Source organism: Protomyctophum bolini (assembly GCF_963924005.1).
Source record: "Protomyctophum bolini genome assembly, chromosome: 18".
In the NCBI taxonomy this organism is placed as follows: domain Eukaryota; kingdom Metazoa; phylum Chordata; class Actinopteri; order Myctophiformes; family Myctophidae; genus Protomyctophum; species Protomyctophum bolini.
This window is the reverse complement of record NC_137879.1, coordinates 33,923,751-33,942,592: the sequence shown is the minus strand read 5'-3', so window position 1 is coordinate 33,942,592 and position 18,842 is coordinate 33,923,751.

Sequence of the window (18,842 nt, the reverse complement as noted above, 5' to 3'; positions counted from 1 at the left end):
GCGCGCCGTGCGTGCGTGAGTGTGTGCGCGCGTGTGTGGTGTCTCCGAATGGGTGGTGTTGTGTAATATATAGCCTACTGTAGGGGTATCTTCTAGGCCCTTGGATTATTGTGCGTTGTTTACTATATATGCATTGTTGTTTTTGGCATCACAGTTCTATTTTAGTTTTAGTCACATAGTCTTTGGAATGAAACTTCATTTAGTTTTAGTCACATTTTAGTCACCTGGAACGACGGCGGGCCTTGATGCCGTCGTAATGACTTCGAATGATTTTACACTTGCTGAAAATAGCAGATCTACAAGCTCACAGCGCGTTGTGTGCTTGTAGATCTGCTATTGTCAGCATGCAACCAAGTGTAAAATGACTTATACTGGATCTCTCGTCCACTAGTCCCTGCCTCATGTTTTTATTTGTTGACGAAATCGTAAGTATATTTAGTCTTAGTTTTAGTCGTCATAGCTTAGTCTTCATGTAGTTTCCATTTAGTTTTCGTCAGTAGTCGACGGACATTTTCGTCGTAGTTTTAGTCGACAAGAACAACACTGTTACTATGCAGTGTACAATATGGAGTTTAATCCGTTTATATATGCAGTGCCACAGCTTCTATATATATATATGCTAATATACTTTGTATATATTATTACATTAGGTTACTTCGGTTGGGCATAGTTAACTTTTGCTTTTCTATAGCCCTATAGCAACTAAATCCATGTCTGCCCTTTTTCTTTTACTTAACTGTATGGCATGAGTTGCCGGGCTGGATCAAACCGGATCAAACCGGATCAAACTGTCATAATACTAAGGCTCTGCAAGATTCAGCAGCAGCGCCGCGCCGCATCGCTCCTAAATGCTTTCAAAAGCGCCGACGAGGGGAGTGAACTGAAGAGGAATAAGAGTTCTGGTTCTGGTTTTGTGGGTGGACTGGAAACTGGTCTTGTTTACCAGCGGCGCTGCCGTCAGAGACTTATAGCAATCCCTGTTTATATGCCCATATATGGAGATCCAATATAATGATCATGTTGTGACATGTCTCGTGGTGACCACTGTGGTTTGCCGCAAAGGTCACAGTTAACTATGGAATCATGCCTTTCCCATCAGTCAGTCAGTCAGTGTATCATTCAAAATCCCCATACATACGGGGAAAATACGGGGTGCATACTTAGTTTAGACTAGACAATTGGTTATATACATAAGGATGGTGAAGGGGGGGCGTTAAGACGACCGGATTAAGGTTGGTGAGGGGTGCGTTAATGGTCTTTTTTAATGATTTTTTTTGTGGCTTTCCCCTTTATTTTATGGAGGGACAGACAGCCTATACTGGCTGACAGGAAATGGGGAGAGAGATGTGGGAGGATCGGGAGTCGAACCCGCGGCACCGCACACTGCCAGACTGGATTACCACCAGCCAAGGTATGCCTGGACCGCTGAGCTGCCACGGCCCCAGGCCGAGGCTTGGGTAGAGGGTTATAAGGTTATAGGTTTAGGTGTGCTGCCCCGTGGGAGGTTTTAGCGGCGGGTTATATTATGAGTTAATGTTGCCATGTCCTTTTGCCAAAGTATATACATCACGTGTAGAACTATACAGTATACACGGTCTCTGTGAACAAATTGGGTTTTCTGTATATCTGTGTGTCTCCGATTGTGTATAATATGGAGCCACGCTGTTGTGCAGTAGGGCTTTCACTTCTAGTGATTTGTACTAGTTTACTATAGTTGACTACCTATTATGTAGAAAAATTACATTTATAAACTGTGTACATTGGTGACTATAACATAGCATTCCAGCTGATCTTGAGGCCTACAAAAACGGGGAACCCCTAACTCCTTTCTTTTTCCCCCCTTAACTAGTCAACTATAGTACCAACGAGGTCAACTAGTGTATTTACTAGTCGACTAGTTGAATAGTCGACTAGTAAAGAGTCATTATGGCCTTATAAGGGCTCGTTCCTGCAGCGACGCAGACGTGCCGTTAATGACAGTAAAGCGTGCTCTATCGCTTAATGATTATTACATGACGACTTCATTGGCTCCGTGGGGCCAATAACACGGAATGTTACACGGAAAGATGTGTTTTCCGAGGAAGGAGAGACCAGTAAAGGACAGGAGTATAGGAAACACCGCATGACTGTATAACTGCAGACTATAGTGCGCCTTAACCCATTCTGACCTGAGATCAGATTCTAAAAAATGTCTTCTACATCCTGGACAGTTTTCATTCTGACCTGAGATCAGATTCTAAAAATGTCTTCTATGTCACAGTCGCTCTTCAATTTTTCAAAAATAGCTAAAGCATAACATAATGCTAACACCAAAATGGTGTCATGCTATGAGCTTGTAAATCTTTTTTTTTCTTTTCTCTGACTGTGACACAGTGTGTTGTGTGTGTGTGGGTGGGAGGAGACGCATGCACACGCACGCCGCACACTCGTGTGCGCGCGCGCACACACACACACACACACACACTTACAGCATGCAAGGCATAAATACTGTATGTATGTGCATATGAATACATTTGAATAAGTTTGCAGGATGTGCAGACATTAAAATGTCCTCTCTCTCAGATGTATGTGCTGTACCTCCACGTACACGGGGATACACACACAGTACACACACACACACACACACACACACACACACACACACGCACACAAAATAAAATACTGGACAATTAGTTCTATTCCAACAATACATTTTACAAAGTGAGGAGGAGAATGGCGAGGTGTCTAGAACTGTGTGTGTGTGTGTGTGTGAGCGTGCGTGCGTTCGTTCGTGCATGCACGTGTGTGTGTGCGTGTACTGAAGTCAATAGAGAGGCAAATAACTCTACATTGGGAAGTGGGCGTGATGTCTGATATCACCAACGTGCCGTCTCAGATCCACACGGGAGCGTGCCGGTGTTGGACACCATTTTGTTTAGCTTCACTTTGGCTGGGATGCCTCCATTATAAGCCCAATTCCAATACCCACCCAGTCAGTAGTTAGAAGACATTTGGCAGCATCGTTCCCAGGTCAAAATGGGTTAAAGACCTCCATGTATAAGTTGTGTGAAGTCAACAAGACGGTCACATAATTCCGGCAGGTCACCAATTCCACCGTAACACACCGCCATGCTGGAGTGACCGAGTGTGAGTGAGCGAGTGGTCCGAGATTTGGGGGGTGTTGGAATATGTGGCCGTGGAGCACGTCCGACACCTTATTATAGCACCAGTGGCGTCTACTGTACGTTCGGTGCCACTCAAAGTGAGGGGAGGCCTCGCCCCTCGTGTTGTTTTATAATGTCATTTGTATTGTATGTTGTGTTTGAAAGGCTTTATTTTTGAAAGGTTTAATATCAAAAAGCCCCCCCTTGATTAGAAGAGGTCACTGTGACATTTGGCCTATAGTTAAGGCAGGTGTGTGAGTTTAGATTATTGCACTCACTGGATATAGGAATCAGCTGTGTGGGCTTGCGAACGTCATTTGTGTCGGAGGCAGCACAGAGAGTGTGCACCCGCTCCAAGTTCTCTGTGCAACATGTGATGCTTTTCCTTTCTAACTTCTACAAATCTTAGTAAGTTGCTTAGTAAGTTAGAATTCATTGGAATGTATTGTGTTTCATGTTGTGAACTTGTGATGTTTCTGTCAGAAGCAGCCGAGGGCTGATTTCACGTGAACTTGTATGCAGCAGTGTGGTTTTTGGCAGCACTTTTTTTATTTTAGTTTTAGTCATAGTCTTTTGAATAGTTTTCCTTTAGTTTTAGTCACATTTTAGTCACCACGAATGTCTTGGTGTTAGTCTGGGTTTTAGTCGACTAAATACCATAAGATTTTAGTCGACTACATCTACGGTTGATTTAGTCGACTAAAATGTATTTTGGCGGGCCTTGATGCCGTCGTAATGACTGATTTCTTTACGTGTGAGCTTGTAGATCTGCTATTTTCAGCATGCAACCAAGTGTAAAATGACTCATACTGGATCTCTTCATGTCCATTCCTAACATTTTAGTCTAGTTTTTAATTTGTTGACGAAATCGTCAATATATTTAGTCTTTGGTTTTAGTCATCGTAGCTTAGTTCTCATGTAGTTTCCATTTAGTTTCCGTCGGTGAAAAAGAGTACAGTCGGCAAACATTTTCCGTCGTCTTAGTTTTAGTCGACGAAAACAACACAGAGATCATCACAGAACATCGCCGTTCAGTTCAGAGTGAACCCAGACACGGAACACAGACAAGATAAAGGTTGGGTTTTTTACGAGGGATTTATTTGTATAGCGAGGATGCCTGGATTTGAGAGAGAGAGCACAATGGTTGACTATGTCGGAATGGCGTGGGCTATAGCTGGGGTTGACTGACAGGGGAAAGCAGAGGGCTGGCAGAAAATGTAGAACTGATCGGTTGAACTCGCGGAGTTCTAAAGCCACCGAAGCTGAAACAACAGTCTTGACAGGGAGCGGGGTGATCCGAGCACACGAGGGAGAGGGCGATGCACTGATTGAAAGCAGGTGTTCGGGATCCAGGTGAGCGAGCAACAGGCACACAAACGCGCACACACGCACGACAGAGACATACACAAGGGCGCTATGACCGCGACACTCATCCCCTGCCTTCTAACTTTAGCTATTGAAAAATAGCAGATCTACAAGCTCGTAGCGCGCCACCGAGTGGCGCGCTACGAGCTTGTAGATCTGCTATTTTTTGAAAAATCGAAGAACGACTGACATGGAAACATGGCTTTTTCAGAAAACCGTCAGGATGTGTAGAAGACATTTTTTAGAATCTGATCTCAGGTCAGAATGGGAGAGAGAGAGAAACCATGAGCTGAATCATAGACTGAGCGTCAATGACTCTCACCCGTCAGGAAAAAAGTGCTGCATAGCCTCCTGCGCTTCTCTGCCTGGATCGCCCCGACATTTTCACACAGCACCGTCTCCCTCCAGTGAGCCCTATATAGCTGCCGATGTCAAGGCCGCTTATACACTTCAACCGCTCACCTATAACGCCAGCCTATACATTATATATAGCATCCGCACTGGCCCTCTTGAACGTCCTTCACTTATATTAAAGAGCGCTCGAAGAGCGTTCGTCTTTGCTCGCTTTCGTATATATATAACGATCCTATATAGTCTCCGGTCGCGGTGTCAAACGCAAGCGATTTTCAGACGTATACCTCCGTGGGCGCGTGTTTAGTGCTGTTATTATGCCGTGCGCGCTACGTTATGTCGCCCCAACGGGCGCATCATTTTCAAGCACTATTGTACGTATATATATACGGTATAAATGTGTGGTAACCCGCCGCAGCTTGCTGCCAATGTGGACGGCGAGCACATGTCGATTGGCAACAGGTGTGCCTGTCTGTCTGTCTGTCTGTCTGTCTGTCTCTTATCTTTCTTCTTCTTCCCTGGCCTTGCCTGTCATTACATTGTTTCAATACACAAACATGCGGCACATGACACGATCTTTGCATGACGCTGGATGTGTGCTGTCTAGAGAGGTCTAGAGAGGAGAGCTGTGTGTGTGTGTGTGTGTGTGTGTGTGTGTGTGTGTGTGTGTGTGTGTGTGTGGCCTCACCATCGACGCAGCCCCCCCCCCCCCCTGGCCAGGCACCGATGATGAGGCTTATGGCCGGAGGAGACTATATGTATCCTTCGGCTTCGTCCTACAAGACGAGGAGACAGAAATACACATGGCTGACGACGTACAGAGTACAGAGGAAGGACTGATTGAACCTTGAGGCATCCGCCAAGCCCCCCCAAAAATGTAAATAAACACTTTAAAAGACCAAAGCGGAACAGCGAGTATATATATATATATATATAAGACAATAAGACATGTGTGGGCGGCCGCTTACTGGGCTGGCTGGCTGGCTGCGCAGCCAGGCAGTGTGTGTGTGTGTGTGTGTGTGTGTGTGTGTGTGTGTGTGTGTGACTGTGTGTGTGCGTGTGCGTGAAGCATGTGTTTATGTCCGTGCTATCACAAGAAGAACAAACAGTACCAAGCAGAAGGCCCCCGGTGCGGCGGCAGTTTATTATGAATCATGCACTAAAACTAAAGTGATCTCATATTCCAAGCTTCAGCTTTTATTAACGGCCATAGAAGCCCATAGTCTTGGTTGGCAGTGTTTTCAAAATGCACACTGTGGAGTGAGTGGTGTCCATGCAGCTGTCCATTAATGGACCTCTCTGTCTGTCCCCCCTGTCCATTGGAACATAGTGTCCCTCGCTGTCCATTGGAGTGGTGTCCCCCACTGTCCATTGGGACTCTTGTCTGTCCCTGTCCATTGGAGTGGTGTCCCCCACTGTCCATTGGAACGCTTGTCTGTCCCTTTCCATTGGGACAGTGTCCCTGTCCATTGGAACTCCTGTCTGTCCCTTTTTCAGCCATTGCTGTGCATATCTGTTTCAGCCTTGATGGAGCAGTACACAGTGATTTCACGCCATGCGGGCAAAATAAGTTGTCCGCCAATTGAAAGGAGTGACAGCGGCCACTTTGATATAGCGGGAATTTTAATAGAAATGTTCCCAGATAGCTTAACTCCTTGGCACACTATAATTGGATGTTTCACCGACCGGATCCTATATCCATGAGAGACTTTGAATAATGAACATTTACACACACACGCATGTACGTACACGTATGCACGCACATACACGCATGTACTTACTGAAGTGGGTGAAGTGTCCTTACTTCAGTTTCAATATCTGTCATGTAGGGCTGCACGATATGGGCTATATATATATATATTTTTTTTTTATCCGATGTGCGGTCACGCTTATTCATCCTTTTATTTGTTCCAGGGTTCCCACTTGTAATTTGATATTCTAAGTGCATGTAGCAGCCATTTTGCATTAATTTAACCTTATTTAACCTGTTAAAAACACATTGAGTTCAAATTTGAGTTCAAAACGTTCACTCTGAAAGAAAATATATTCAAAGATCTGCACTACATTTTCATGATTTTTCTTGTATAGGTCTGCTATTTTGGGAAAAAAATGGTAGAACTGCTATTTTTTAGTACACGTCAAACTATACAGCCAAATAATACATCCATCCGTCGATATATATCGTGATATATACCGTTGCCTTTTTGTTGTTTTGTTTGTTACTGACATTGCACATGTTCATATACCTCGATAATAACGACATGTTGTATGCAGCCTTGTTGCTGTCATGGTTGCTTTCTCTCTCCTTTCTACTGGGAGACAGAAATGACTTATGATGTTGTCTCAAAACACTGACTGGCGGTCTGCGTTCGCTTCAAAGGCAATTTGCTGTCTGAGAGAGATGCATAATGCACGGGGCAGTTAACCCATTCTGAACGGGAACCCATTTTGGTGTTAGCATCATGTTATGCTTTAGCTATTGAAAAATAGCAGATCTACAAGCTCGTAGCGCGCCACCGAGTGGCGCGCTACGAGCTTGTATAGGTCTGCTATTTTTGAAAAATCGAAGAACGACTGACATTTTTAGAATCTGATCTCAGGTCAGAATGGGTTAATCAGACCAGTGTGTTGTCCAGTGGAAACCTCGTATGAATCTGATCTCAGGTCAGAATGGGTTAATGCCCTATTCGTGCTTGCTCGTGTCCTGGAGTGCACCGGGAAACATAGCCCAATCTCCAAGCCCTGCGCCGCGTCGCGCCGCGCTGCGTCGTGAGCTTGTAGATCTGTGTTTTTCTTTTTGTTTTACAGTGCGTGACACCAGCGTTCTGCCAAGTATAAACAAAGGCTGTGTGTATGTGGATGACAGTCATGATGGAATTACACTTACGTGTGTGTGTGTGTGTGTGTGTGTGTGTGTGTGTGTGTGTGTGTGTGTGTGTGTGTGTGTGCTCAGCAGCGCAGTCCTCAGACCGGCTGCCCGGGGAAATGGACCACACACACGCACGAACACACACGCACATGATTCAGACTTGCCATCGCCTGTATACCCAGTGATGGAAAAAAAACTTAAAAGTACCAATACTGCAATATATACCGTAGAAGTATTCCCATTACAGTAATAAGTCCGGGATTCAAAATGTAGACGTCAAACAATATAGACATCCGGGATACAGGGAACAGAAATGGATGGCGAGTATAGGAGAAACATTGTGGGTTGTGATAATTTGTACAGCCGCAGTGATCGATTCCAAATAAGAGCAATTATCTTAAACTGCCTTCACCTGGCCAGCCGGGGCGCCTGATGGTGAGGGGAAAGGAACTGGTTGGAATAACGTGTTCCTTTCCACGCGCTATACGTCCAACCAGGGAAACTCCCCCCCCTGTCAGGTGTAAAGGAGCGACTTGGACACTCGGGCATGAAGGAAGCATGAGTTCAAGTCCGTTGCTCTCCCCAGGTTGGCGGAGGGTGTGTGTAGAGCCCGGGATAATTGACACAATGGGTGAAAAATGGGTTACGAAAATCGTTCCACCATGCAGCGAGCGCCACCAAACACCTCTCGCCGGGACACATAATGGGTGTTATTCTCTCAAAGAAACGTAAATCTGTGCCATGTTGTGTACACTTCGCTAAGAGCTCATTTCCTCTCCTCGTCTCATGGGTGTAACTGGTTCAACGTCATGGTTTGACTCTAGCTCATTGGTTCACAAATGACGTGTGACGTTGTATATAACGGTGGCTGTTGTTTACTGTTGGCATTTCCCTGCTCTTTTTCTGTTGTTGTCTGACGCACCGACTAGTGCTGTATACTGTAGTACTAGTGCTGTATACTGTGGTACTAGTGCTGTATACTGTAGTACTAATGCTGTATACTGTAGTACTAGTGTATACTGTGGTACTAGTGCTGTATACTGTAGTACTAATGCTGTATACTGTAGTACTAGTGTATACTGTGGTACTAATGCTGTATACTGTAGTACTAATGCTGTATACTGTAGTACTAGTGCTGTATACTGTGGTACTACTGTATACTGTGGTACTAGTGCTGTATACTGTGGTACTAGTGCTGTATACTGTAGTACTAGTGCTGTATACTGTAGTACTCCTGGTCCAGTGCTGTGTGGTACTAGTGCTAGTGTGTACTACTAGTGCTGTGTGGTACTAGTGCTAGTGTGTACTACTAGTGATGTGTAGTACTAGTGCTGTGTGGTACTAGTGATGTGTAGTACTAGTGCTGTGTACTACTAGTACTAGTGCTGTGTACTACTATAGTGCTGTGTAGTACTAGTGCTGTGTGGTACTAGTGCTGTGTGGTACTAGTGATGTGTAGTACTAGTGATGTGTAGTACTAGTGCTGTGTAGTACTATAGTGCTGTGTAGTACTAGTGCTGTGTAGTACTATAGTGCTGTGTAGTACTATAGTGCTGTGTAGTACTAGTGCTGTGTAGTACTATAGTGCTGTGTAGTACTAGTGCTGTGTAGTACTATAGTGCTGTGTAGTACTAGTGCTGTGTAGTACTACTAGTGCTGTGTAGTACTATAGTGCTGTGTAGTACTAGTGCTGTGTAGTACTACTAGTGCTGTGTAGTACTATAGTGCTGTGTAGTACTAGTGCTGTGTAGTACTATAGTGCTGTGTAGTACTATAGTGCTGTGTAGTACTAGTGCTGTGTAGTACTATAGTGCTGTGTAGTACTAGTCCTGTGTAGTACTAGTGCTGTGTAGTACTATAGTGCTGTGTAGTACTATAGTGCTGTGTAGTACTATAGTGCTGTGTAGTACTATAGTGCTGTGTAGTACTATAGTGCTGTGTAGTACTATAGTGATGTGTAGTACTATAGTGCTGTGTAGTACTATAGTGCTGTGTAGTACTATAGTGATGTGTAGTACTATAGTGATGTGTAGTACTATAGTGCTGTGTAGTACTATAGTGCTGTGTAGTACTAGTGCTGTGTGGTACTATAGTGCTGTGTAGTACTATAGTGCTGTGTAGTACTAGTGCTGTGTAGTACTATAGTGCTGTGTAGTACTATAGTGCTGTGTAGTACTATAGTGCTGTGTAGTACTAGTGCTGTGTAGTACTATAGTGCTGTGTAGTACTATAGTGCTGTGTAGTACTATAGTGCTGTGTAGTACTATAGTGCTGTGTAGTACTATAGTGCTGTGTAGTACTAGTGCTGTGTACTACTAGTGCTGTGTAGTACTATAGTGCTGTGTAGTACTAGTGCTGTGTAGTACTATAGTGCTGTGTAGTACTATAGTGCTGTGTAGTACTATAGTGCTGTGTAGTACTATAGTGCTGTGTAGTACTATAGTGCTGTGTAGTACTAGTGCTGTGTACTACTAGTGCTGTGTAGTACTATAGTGCTGTGTAGTACTAGTGCTGTGTACTACTAGTGCTGTGTAGTACTATAGTGCTGTGTAGTACATAGGGTTTTTCAGAAAACTCAGTCATGATTTAGAAGACATTTTGTAGAATGGAGCTCAGGTCTAAATGGGGTTAACTTGACTCCACCCCACCGAGTCCACTCCTCGAGTCACGAGTCACTGCACTGCAACGAGATGAATGTTTTTTTTATGTCCGCATTACGAGGAGATCATTCACATTAACTGGCACTTATAGAGAGCGTTATCTTGTTAAGTAACAGAGCACAGCAAGCTGACGCGCCTGTTCTCTCTACCCTCTGCACCGTTTCTCCATATACCTATCAAATGAGAAGAGAAACCTGGGTCTCTGTCTCGCCTCCCATCCCCCCCATTTTACATATTACTTGTACTGTACTTCACTGTACGTCCAATTTGCAGTATACTTTTACTTCTACGTCATCGGATCCAAATATTGCACCTGTTACAGAGACCCTACAGAAAAACGCGGGGCAAAGATCCTTGATTATTGCGGGTTATTAAAATCCTTGATTTTGCGCGCTAAAATCCCTGATTATGCGATTATGTTTTTTCTGCGCTTTCATGCGGTGAATTTTTGCGGGGAGTTGCGGAATATTGCGGACTGAGTTGCACCACTCGGTTCACACGGGTGTGATTTTGTTGTTGTTGTTGTAATCGTCAAAATGTGACGCACACATCTTTGAGAATATATGTTCTTTCAGAGCGAACGTCTTCACTCAAATCGTTGCTTCCAGGGCTTCCTTTGACATGAAATATTGAGCACCACTGACATAGAAACATGCAGGTGTGTGTGTGTGTGTGTGTGTGTGTGTGTGTGTGTGTGTGTGTGTGTGTGTGTGTGTGTGTGTGTGTGTGTGTGTGTGTGTGAGGCTTCCGTGCGGCGTTCCTCTCCTGAAAAAAACAAAACAGAACACAAGGCTTTTCGCCGCGTTGCATCAGACGGAAACTACAAGCCGTGCAAATATATCTTTGAGCAAGTGTGCAGTCTGCACTTGGCTATTAACGTGTGTGTGTGTGTGTGTGTGTGTGTGTGTGTGTGTGTGTGTGTGTGTGTGTGTGTGTGTGTGTGTGTGTGTGTGTGTGTGTGTGTGTGTGTGTGTGTGTGTGTGTGTGTGTGTGTGTGTGTGTGTGTGTGTGTGTGTGTGTGTAACTCGCATCTTTTACTTAGCCTAAATAAAAGTATCAATTCAATATACTCCAATGTGGAACTATACTCTAGTTAGTAAAAGTCCAGAATTCAAGACGTACTCGAGTAAAAGTACAAAAGTATTGGCAAGGAAATGTATACTTAAAGTGAGAAAAGTAAAAGTACTCATTATGCACAATTGTCACAATTAATGTTTTTTGTCTAAAAATCATTTGATAATAGCAGATCAGAGAGAGAGAGAGAGAGAGAGAGAGAGAGAGACTATACTTGTGGCTGTGCTAGTCCTCATGAATCACACGAGCCTATGAGAAGAGACATATTATAGTATCATAGGAGACCTCTCTAGGGAAATCGAGAGACGGTGTGTGTGTTTGTGTGCGCGCGCGTGCGTGCACGTGCATGCCGTGCGCTCAAGTATGCATGCACATACAGTACATGCTCAATTGTGTGTGTGAATTCATGGCCGCCCATTTAAGCCGTCTTTGTTCCCGTGCGTGCGCATGACTTGAATCGCTGACTGATAACATGCCAGCAATACTGTGCGTGCGAGTGTGTGTGTGTGTGTGTGGATGTGTGTGTGTGTGTGTGTGTGTGTGTGGATGCGCGTGTCATGAACTTGTGCATTGACCTGGGACAGACATAAATGCCGGAGGCGGGGTCACGGCAGCGGTTATGCTTATACGCGTGCGAGCGAGAGCACGCACGCACGCGCACACACGCACGCACACCCGTGCGCGCGCACACACACAAACACACACACGCGCGCGCCCGCGCACACACACACACGCAACAAGGCTAACGCTGATAGGAACAGCGGAGGCCCTTTAATCAATAATGGCCCTATATTTAGTATCACGTTGGCTCTTTCCCCAGCAGCGCCAGCGTCCTTTCCCCTTATCCGCAACAGACAAGCGCTATAGACGGCCTCTGGTTTGGTGCTTTTGTTTTGATGTTTGATCACGCTATATTATAGCAGGGCTTTTTTTTTCTCTCTTTCTTTCTTTTTCTCTCCACCGTTAATTGGGGCATCGGAATTTTACTGTACTTTTTTATACATCTTTATCGGATTAAAAAGCTCGTGACCGGGGTTCTTAACTGTATATATGGCCAAGGTTATATGTTGCCATGGGTTTGTGGTGGTGCATGTGCGCGCGTGTGCGTGTACGTGCGTGTGTACGTGCGTACGTCGACATGAATCTGTGTTCGCTCTGATGCTTTGATTACTCATATTTGTGGCCGTATAGATGATCTCAGCGTTGCGTGCTGATGTGGTGCTTTGTGGGTTTTTTTAACCCATTCTGGGCGGGAACGCCTTTTGCCGTTAGCATTATGCTATGCTTTAGCTATTGGAAAATAGCAGATCTACAAGCTCGCAGCGCGCCACCGAGTGGCGCGCTACGAGCTGATATAGGTCTGCTGTTTTTGGAAAAATCGAAGAACGACTGACACGGAAACATGGCTTTTTCAGAAAACTGTCAGGATAGAAGACATTTATAGAATAGTTTTCGGGTCAAAATGGGTTAAAGTGCACGTCCGTGTGCTCGTGCGTGTGTGCGTGCGCGTCGTCCCAGTATAGGCGGCCGTGAGCCAGGTATATAGCCACCGCACGCCAGCGCGTTGTGGCGTAGCGTGGCCTCTCTCCAAAAAGCCCTGTGGCTGTTGAACTTTATGGAGAGTCAAGCACCACATACACACATATAGTGACCATCCAGTCCACAACGCGCGCACACACACACACACACACACGCAGGAGCCCTCATTAGAAAGTGCCAGTAGTAGCTAAAGCCTCCAGCATGACACTTCAAAGAGCTCTCTCTCTCTCTCCCTCAAGTCTCTCTGGCTCAGTCTCTCTCTCTCCTTGTTTTTCGTTTTTTTAAGGAGCTGTTTTCCGTGCCCTCCACATGCCACTTCGTTTCGTCTCAAAGTGCATGATGGGGTCCAGGCAGGGGAAGGCAGGCAGGGGATCCTGGAGGAAGGGGCTTCTTCGAGGGGATCCCCCCGCCCCCTCCCCCCCCTACCCCCGAAAAACGAGGAACAGTTTGAAGCATATGTCTTTAGTTTGTCTATACACAAGCTCACGACGTGTGCCGCGCTATGAACGTGTTTAGGTCTGCTTTCGTGAAAATGTGGCCCAAATGTTCTTTCAGAGCGAACGTTTTTTTTAACTCAAATCTTTTGCTTCTGGTATAGTTTCCCTGGAACTACGTATTGTATACATATTTTCAGATGTGGTGGGGTCGGCGGGCCAAATACATATATATATGTTTGGGGGTACCTTGACATGAAAATGTTTGAGAACCAACTGACGCATAGAAATAGAAAGACATTAGAAGACATTTGTAGAATCGTCCTAAGCAGGTCTAAATGGGCTAATCTCTCATGGTTCTCTCGTGATTTTTGTCACAGTCTTTTGGCTCACAGTCGTGAGATCTTTTTTTCTTTAGATATAGTGAAGTGAAGTAAGCATTCGCACGCACGCACGCACGCACACGCAGGCACTTTGGCATGGGGCGGTCAGATCGACATATGGAATGAGTTACGTATACTGGCCATATATGGAGCGTGTACAGGGTTTGATGAGGGGCCAGGTATATCAGTCAAAAGGGAGACATCGAAGAGGAGGGATGGATGGATTGGGGTAAAGGATCAACATATGGAATGTCAGGACGGGTCAGCTCCATATATGGAGATCGCCATGTGGTCTCGTCTGTAGTGTGTGTGTGTGTGTGTGTGTGTGTGTGTGTGTGTGTGTGCGCGCGCGTGCGCCCTGCACAACTGTTCTCAGGCGAGGCCAGACCAGGGGGAAGTCTCTCTCTCTCTGTCTGAGGGAGACCCCAGAGAGAGACAGAGAGAGAGAGAGAGAGAGAGAGAGAGAGAGAGAGAGAGAGAGAGCTAACTTAAAGAGGGTAAGCCTGTGACACATTGTTACCTTTGTTCTTTCACAGTAGGTGCTATTAATCTGTTCCCTCATTCTACCCGACTCTAGCATTCTGTTCTCTCTCTAACGCATGCATGCACGCACGCACGCACACATCTTGGGGTATTAATAGTTACGTGCTAATTGTGTAAGAAAGTTTAGTGTGTGTGTGTGTGTGTGTGTGCGCGCGCACATGTGCGAGGGAACATGGAGAAAATGGCTCCCAATTAGCTCAACTTTGAAAGTTTGGCTGCCATTTCCCCCCTTCTTCTAGAATGTTCCCCCATCGCAGCCCCCAGCCAGGGCTGTGTGTGTGTGTGTGTGTGTGTGCGCGTGTGTGTGTGTGTGTGCGTGTGTGCGCGTGCGCGCATGGAGGGGCTTGAGGGTCTGGCACAGGACGACCAATTAAAACCAGTGCCGGCAGCAACGGACCAATAGGAGCAAGGCGCCAATGCACTTCCCCACCGTTGACGTGGTAACACAAACCAGATGCGCTCGATCTGTGTGTGTGTGTGTGTGATTGTGTAAGTTCTACACGTGTGTGTCTGAGCGCACGGTGTGTGCATGTGTTTATTAAAAGCTATACGCGTCGTTCGCAAAATGCGCCCGTGTGTGTATGTGTGTGTGTGTCTGTATGTGCATGCGCGGCAACGAGAACTTTTACAGTACCATTTCGGTTTGAGTCTGAAATGCCGAGCTTGCAGGTTTTGTGCGTGTGTGCGTGTGTGCGCGTGTTTGTGTGTGTGTGTGTGTGTGTGCGCGCGAAAGCAGAGCTATGGGGGTGGGGTGGAACAGTATACGTTGGGAAACAAAGGGAGTTATCCCTTGTTTCATTGTCTACACACACACACACACACGTACACATGTACGCACAGCGCACACACACACTGTTTGATTGGCTTGGCCCCTGCAGTTAACTGTGTGTGTTGTGTGTGTGTGTGTGTGTGTGTGTTGTTGTGATGAAATGGCAGCGTTCTGTGGGGAGAGAAGAGAGAAGTTGCTGTTTGACATCCACCCTGATGAGGCTGACGGATGCTGAGACAACAGAGATGTCTCAGCTCCTCTCCTCTCCTCGAGGAGGTACTATACATGGCTTCGGGGTATACTGTACATATGATTGTACATCTGATTGTTTTCCCTTTTCCCGTGAAGATATTCCGTAGAGACAGTGTACAGATCCCTCCAGTGCTATATAACCCATTTTGACCCGAGATCAGATTCTAAAAAAAAAAAGTCTTCTACATCATGACAGTTTTCTGAAAAAAAGCTATGTTTCTATGTCAGTGGTTCTTCGATTTTTCAAAAAAAAATAGCAGACCTACAAGCTCATAGCGCGCCACTCGGTGGCGCGCTATGAGCTTGTAGATCTGCTGTTTTTCAATAGCTAAAGCATATAGCATAATGCTAACACCAAGTCCCATCCCTGGTCGCGTCCCTCTTCGTGCCCGTCTGTTGCCATGGGGGCGGAACAACAAGGCAGAAAGAGCCTGCTGGTTGGTCAGTCGGGGACCAATCGGAAAAGGCTGAATTTGACGACAGCGATGTTTCGCAGTTTCCACATTGTACGGCAGTGTCAGTGTGTGTTGATTTGGTCGACTGATATACTGTGTTAAAAACGTGTGTGACGAATTTGAAGTCGGTGGTGGTGGCAAACGGTTCTCGAGGTATGCGTGGATTCCGGACGTGTACGTCGTACGGAGACGTGTGGCGCATTTATAGAAAAATAAATACAAATATTATTATTGCTAGTTTTTTGTTTTGTTTTTTTTGCTGACTCATATATAGTTGGATAGATACTAGATAATGTTGTACTCTACTACTTTGCACATATAGTTGTATACTGTGTCGTCGCACCGTTTCGCATGCCCGGGAATGTGCAATCTACAAGCTGTGTGCGTGTGTGTTTGTGTGTGCGTGCGCATGTGCTAATTAAAGTCTAGCCGTGACTTTGGAGCAGCCCAGCACACACACACACACACACACACACACACACACACACACACACACACACAGGGAGCTGTTTGTCATTATGTCTGTGATGATTGCGTCTTGTTTGATTGTCTTCCTCTTTCATCATGGAAGCAACACATTCCCTCAGGATTATACACACACGCGGAGAAAAAGCCATCCTCACTGCCAGGGAACTATGTGTCTCTCTCTCTGTATAATAGTCCCTTATAACCCAGTTTAGACCTGAGGACGATTCTTACAAATTATGTTTCTATGTCAGTGGCTCTCAAACTATTTCATGTCAAGGACCCCTAGAAGTATCTGTATTTGGGTATATACTGTACCTATACCCTAGGGCAGTGGTTCCCAAAGTGGGGTCCGGGGACCCCCAGGGGTACCTGAGGGAGTTCCAGGGGGGACCCATCTATTTTGTTCATGTTCATAAAGTGCTAAAGTGTTTAAAGCAGTGGTTCCCAAACTTTTTCATGTCAAGGACCCCCAAATTGACACTACTTAGCCTGTGGACCCCCATTTGAAAAGATATGCCAGGGACCCCCATAAGAGAAGACGTACACATTTAGACGTCTACATTGACGTCTACATTTAGACGTCTACATTTAAACGTCTACATTTAGACGTATACATTTATTTGTTATCCGTACGTGTTGCGAGGATGAGGGGGTACCTGGAAAAATATCTACCCCAAAAGGGGTACCTGGTCCAAAAAAGTTTGGGAACCCCTGCCCTAGGGGACACGGGGAGAACATGCAAACGTATATGCGCGACCGCCAAACCAAACCGCGTCGGGCGCTCAAGGGGAACAATGCTCGCGTTATAGTCCTCCGTATAGACGTTCAAAGTCCCATAGATCCTAAACGACACAAATTCGCTCTTCCTGTTGTAATCGCGATATATATATATATACAGCTCGGGGAGAACAACGGCACCCGCCGCGCAACGTGACTCCGTCCTCGCGTCCGTCCGTAAAGATCTGCTACATTTTCACGGAACGTTGTGTCTTATTTGCACGTAATGTATATACATACAGGCCCCCATTACGGAACACTATAGCCCATCTTGGGCGGGGACCCCTTTTAGCTGTTTATGTTATACTTTAGCTATTGGAAAATAGCAGATCTACAAGCTCATAGCGCGGCACCGAGTGCCGCGCTATGAGCTTGTATGTATATAGGTCTGCTATTTTAGAAATAAATCATGAAAATGTAACGCAAATCTTTGAATATATATATTCTTTTCTGAGCGAACGTTTTAAACTCAAAACGACACATTTTCAGATGGGGGTCGGCGGCCAATTACAAAATAATCTTGAGAATAGTTTGAGAACTGACACATAGAAACATAGGGTTTTTCAGAAAACTGTCAGGATTTATAGAAGACATTTTGTCCTCAGGTCTAAATGGGCTATAGGGCTCGCACCGGGCTGCGGTTGATATAAAAAAAAGATAAACGGTTTTGGGAATAAATGTTAGGCCGTAGAGAGACAGAGAGAGAGAGAGAGAGAGAGAGACCGAGGGAAATGAGAAACAACAATCCTTAACCCATTTTGGGCCGGAACCCCTTTTGGTGTTTTTATTATTATGTTATGCTTTAGCTACCTACAAGCTCATAGCGCGCCACCGAGTGGCGCGCTATGAGCTTGTAGGTCTGCTATTTTAGAAAAATCGAAGAACGACTGACACAGAAACATAAGCTTTTTCAGAAAACTGTCAGGATGTAGAAGACATTTTTAGAATCTGATCTCAGGTCAGAATGGGATAACAGCGGTGAGGTGATGGAGAGCGGGCCGGACGGCGAGAGACAGCCGTTGAGAGGAGGAGGAGGAGGAGGAGGGGGCGGGGGAGGGGATGAATTTGAGACGCTAGATAGGAAGTGACAATCTGGAGAAACAAGTGTGGGATTTTTCTTACATCCCTCGCGGCCCATTGTTTTTAGCTCGCAACGGGATTATATCCCGGCGAGGCCCGGAGAACGCATCCGTGAACTTGCATTTTAACCCATTCTGACCTGAGATCAGATTCATACGAGGTTTCCACTGGACACACACACACTGGTCTGATTAACCCATTCTGACCTGAGATCAGATCAGTCGCTCTTCGATTTTTCAAAAATAGCAGACCTACAAGCTCGTAGCGCGCCACTCGGTGGCGCGCTACGAGCTTGTAGATCTGCTATTTTTCAATAGCTAAAGCTAAAGCTAAAACGTGTGCATATTTGTATGTGTTTATATATATTTTTTTAAAGATTCACTGCTGACTGCTTCTCAGGTGGTGGTCCCTCTGGAACAACATATTTTCAGATGGGGGGGGGGGGTCGGTGGCCAAACTTATACAATTCTGGGCTGGCCACTGGCCTATATGACATGGGAAATATTGAGCACCACCCCAGCACTGATAATATAAGCAACGTTCTGGGGTTTTTTTTCCCCGAAAGTTTGTCAGGATTTCTAGAATACATTTTGTATATATGATCTGGTCTCAGGTCTTTAAGGGCTATATGAGCTGAGCCCAAAAGACTTCTGAGAGTGCATGGAAATGAAAATAAATAA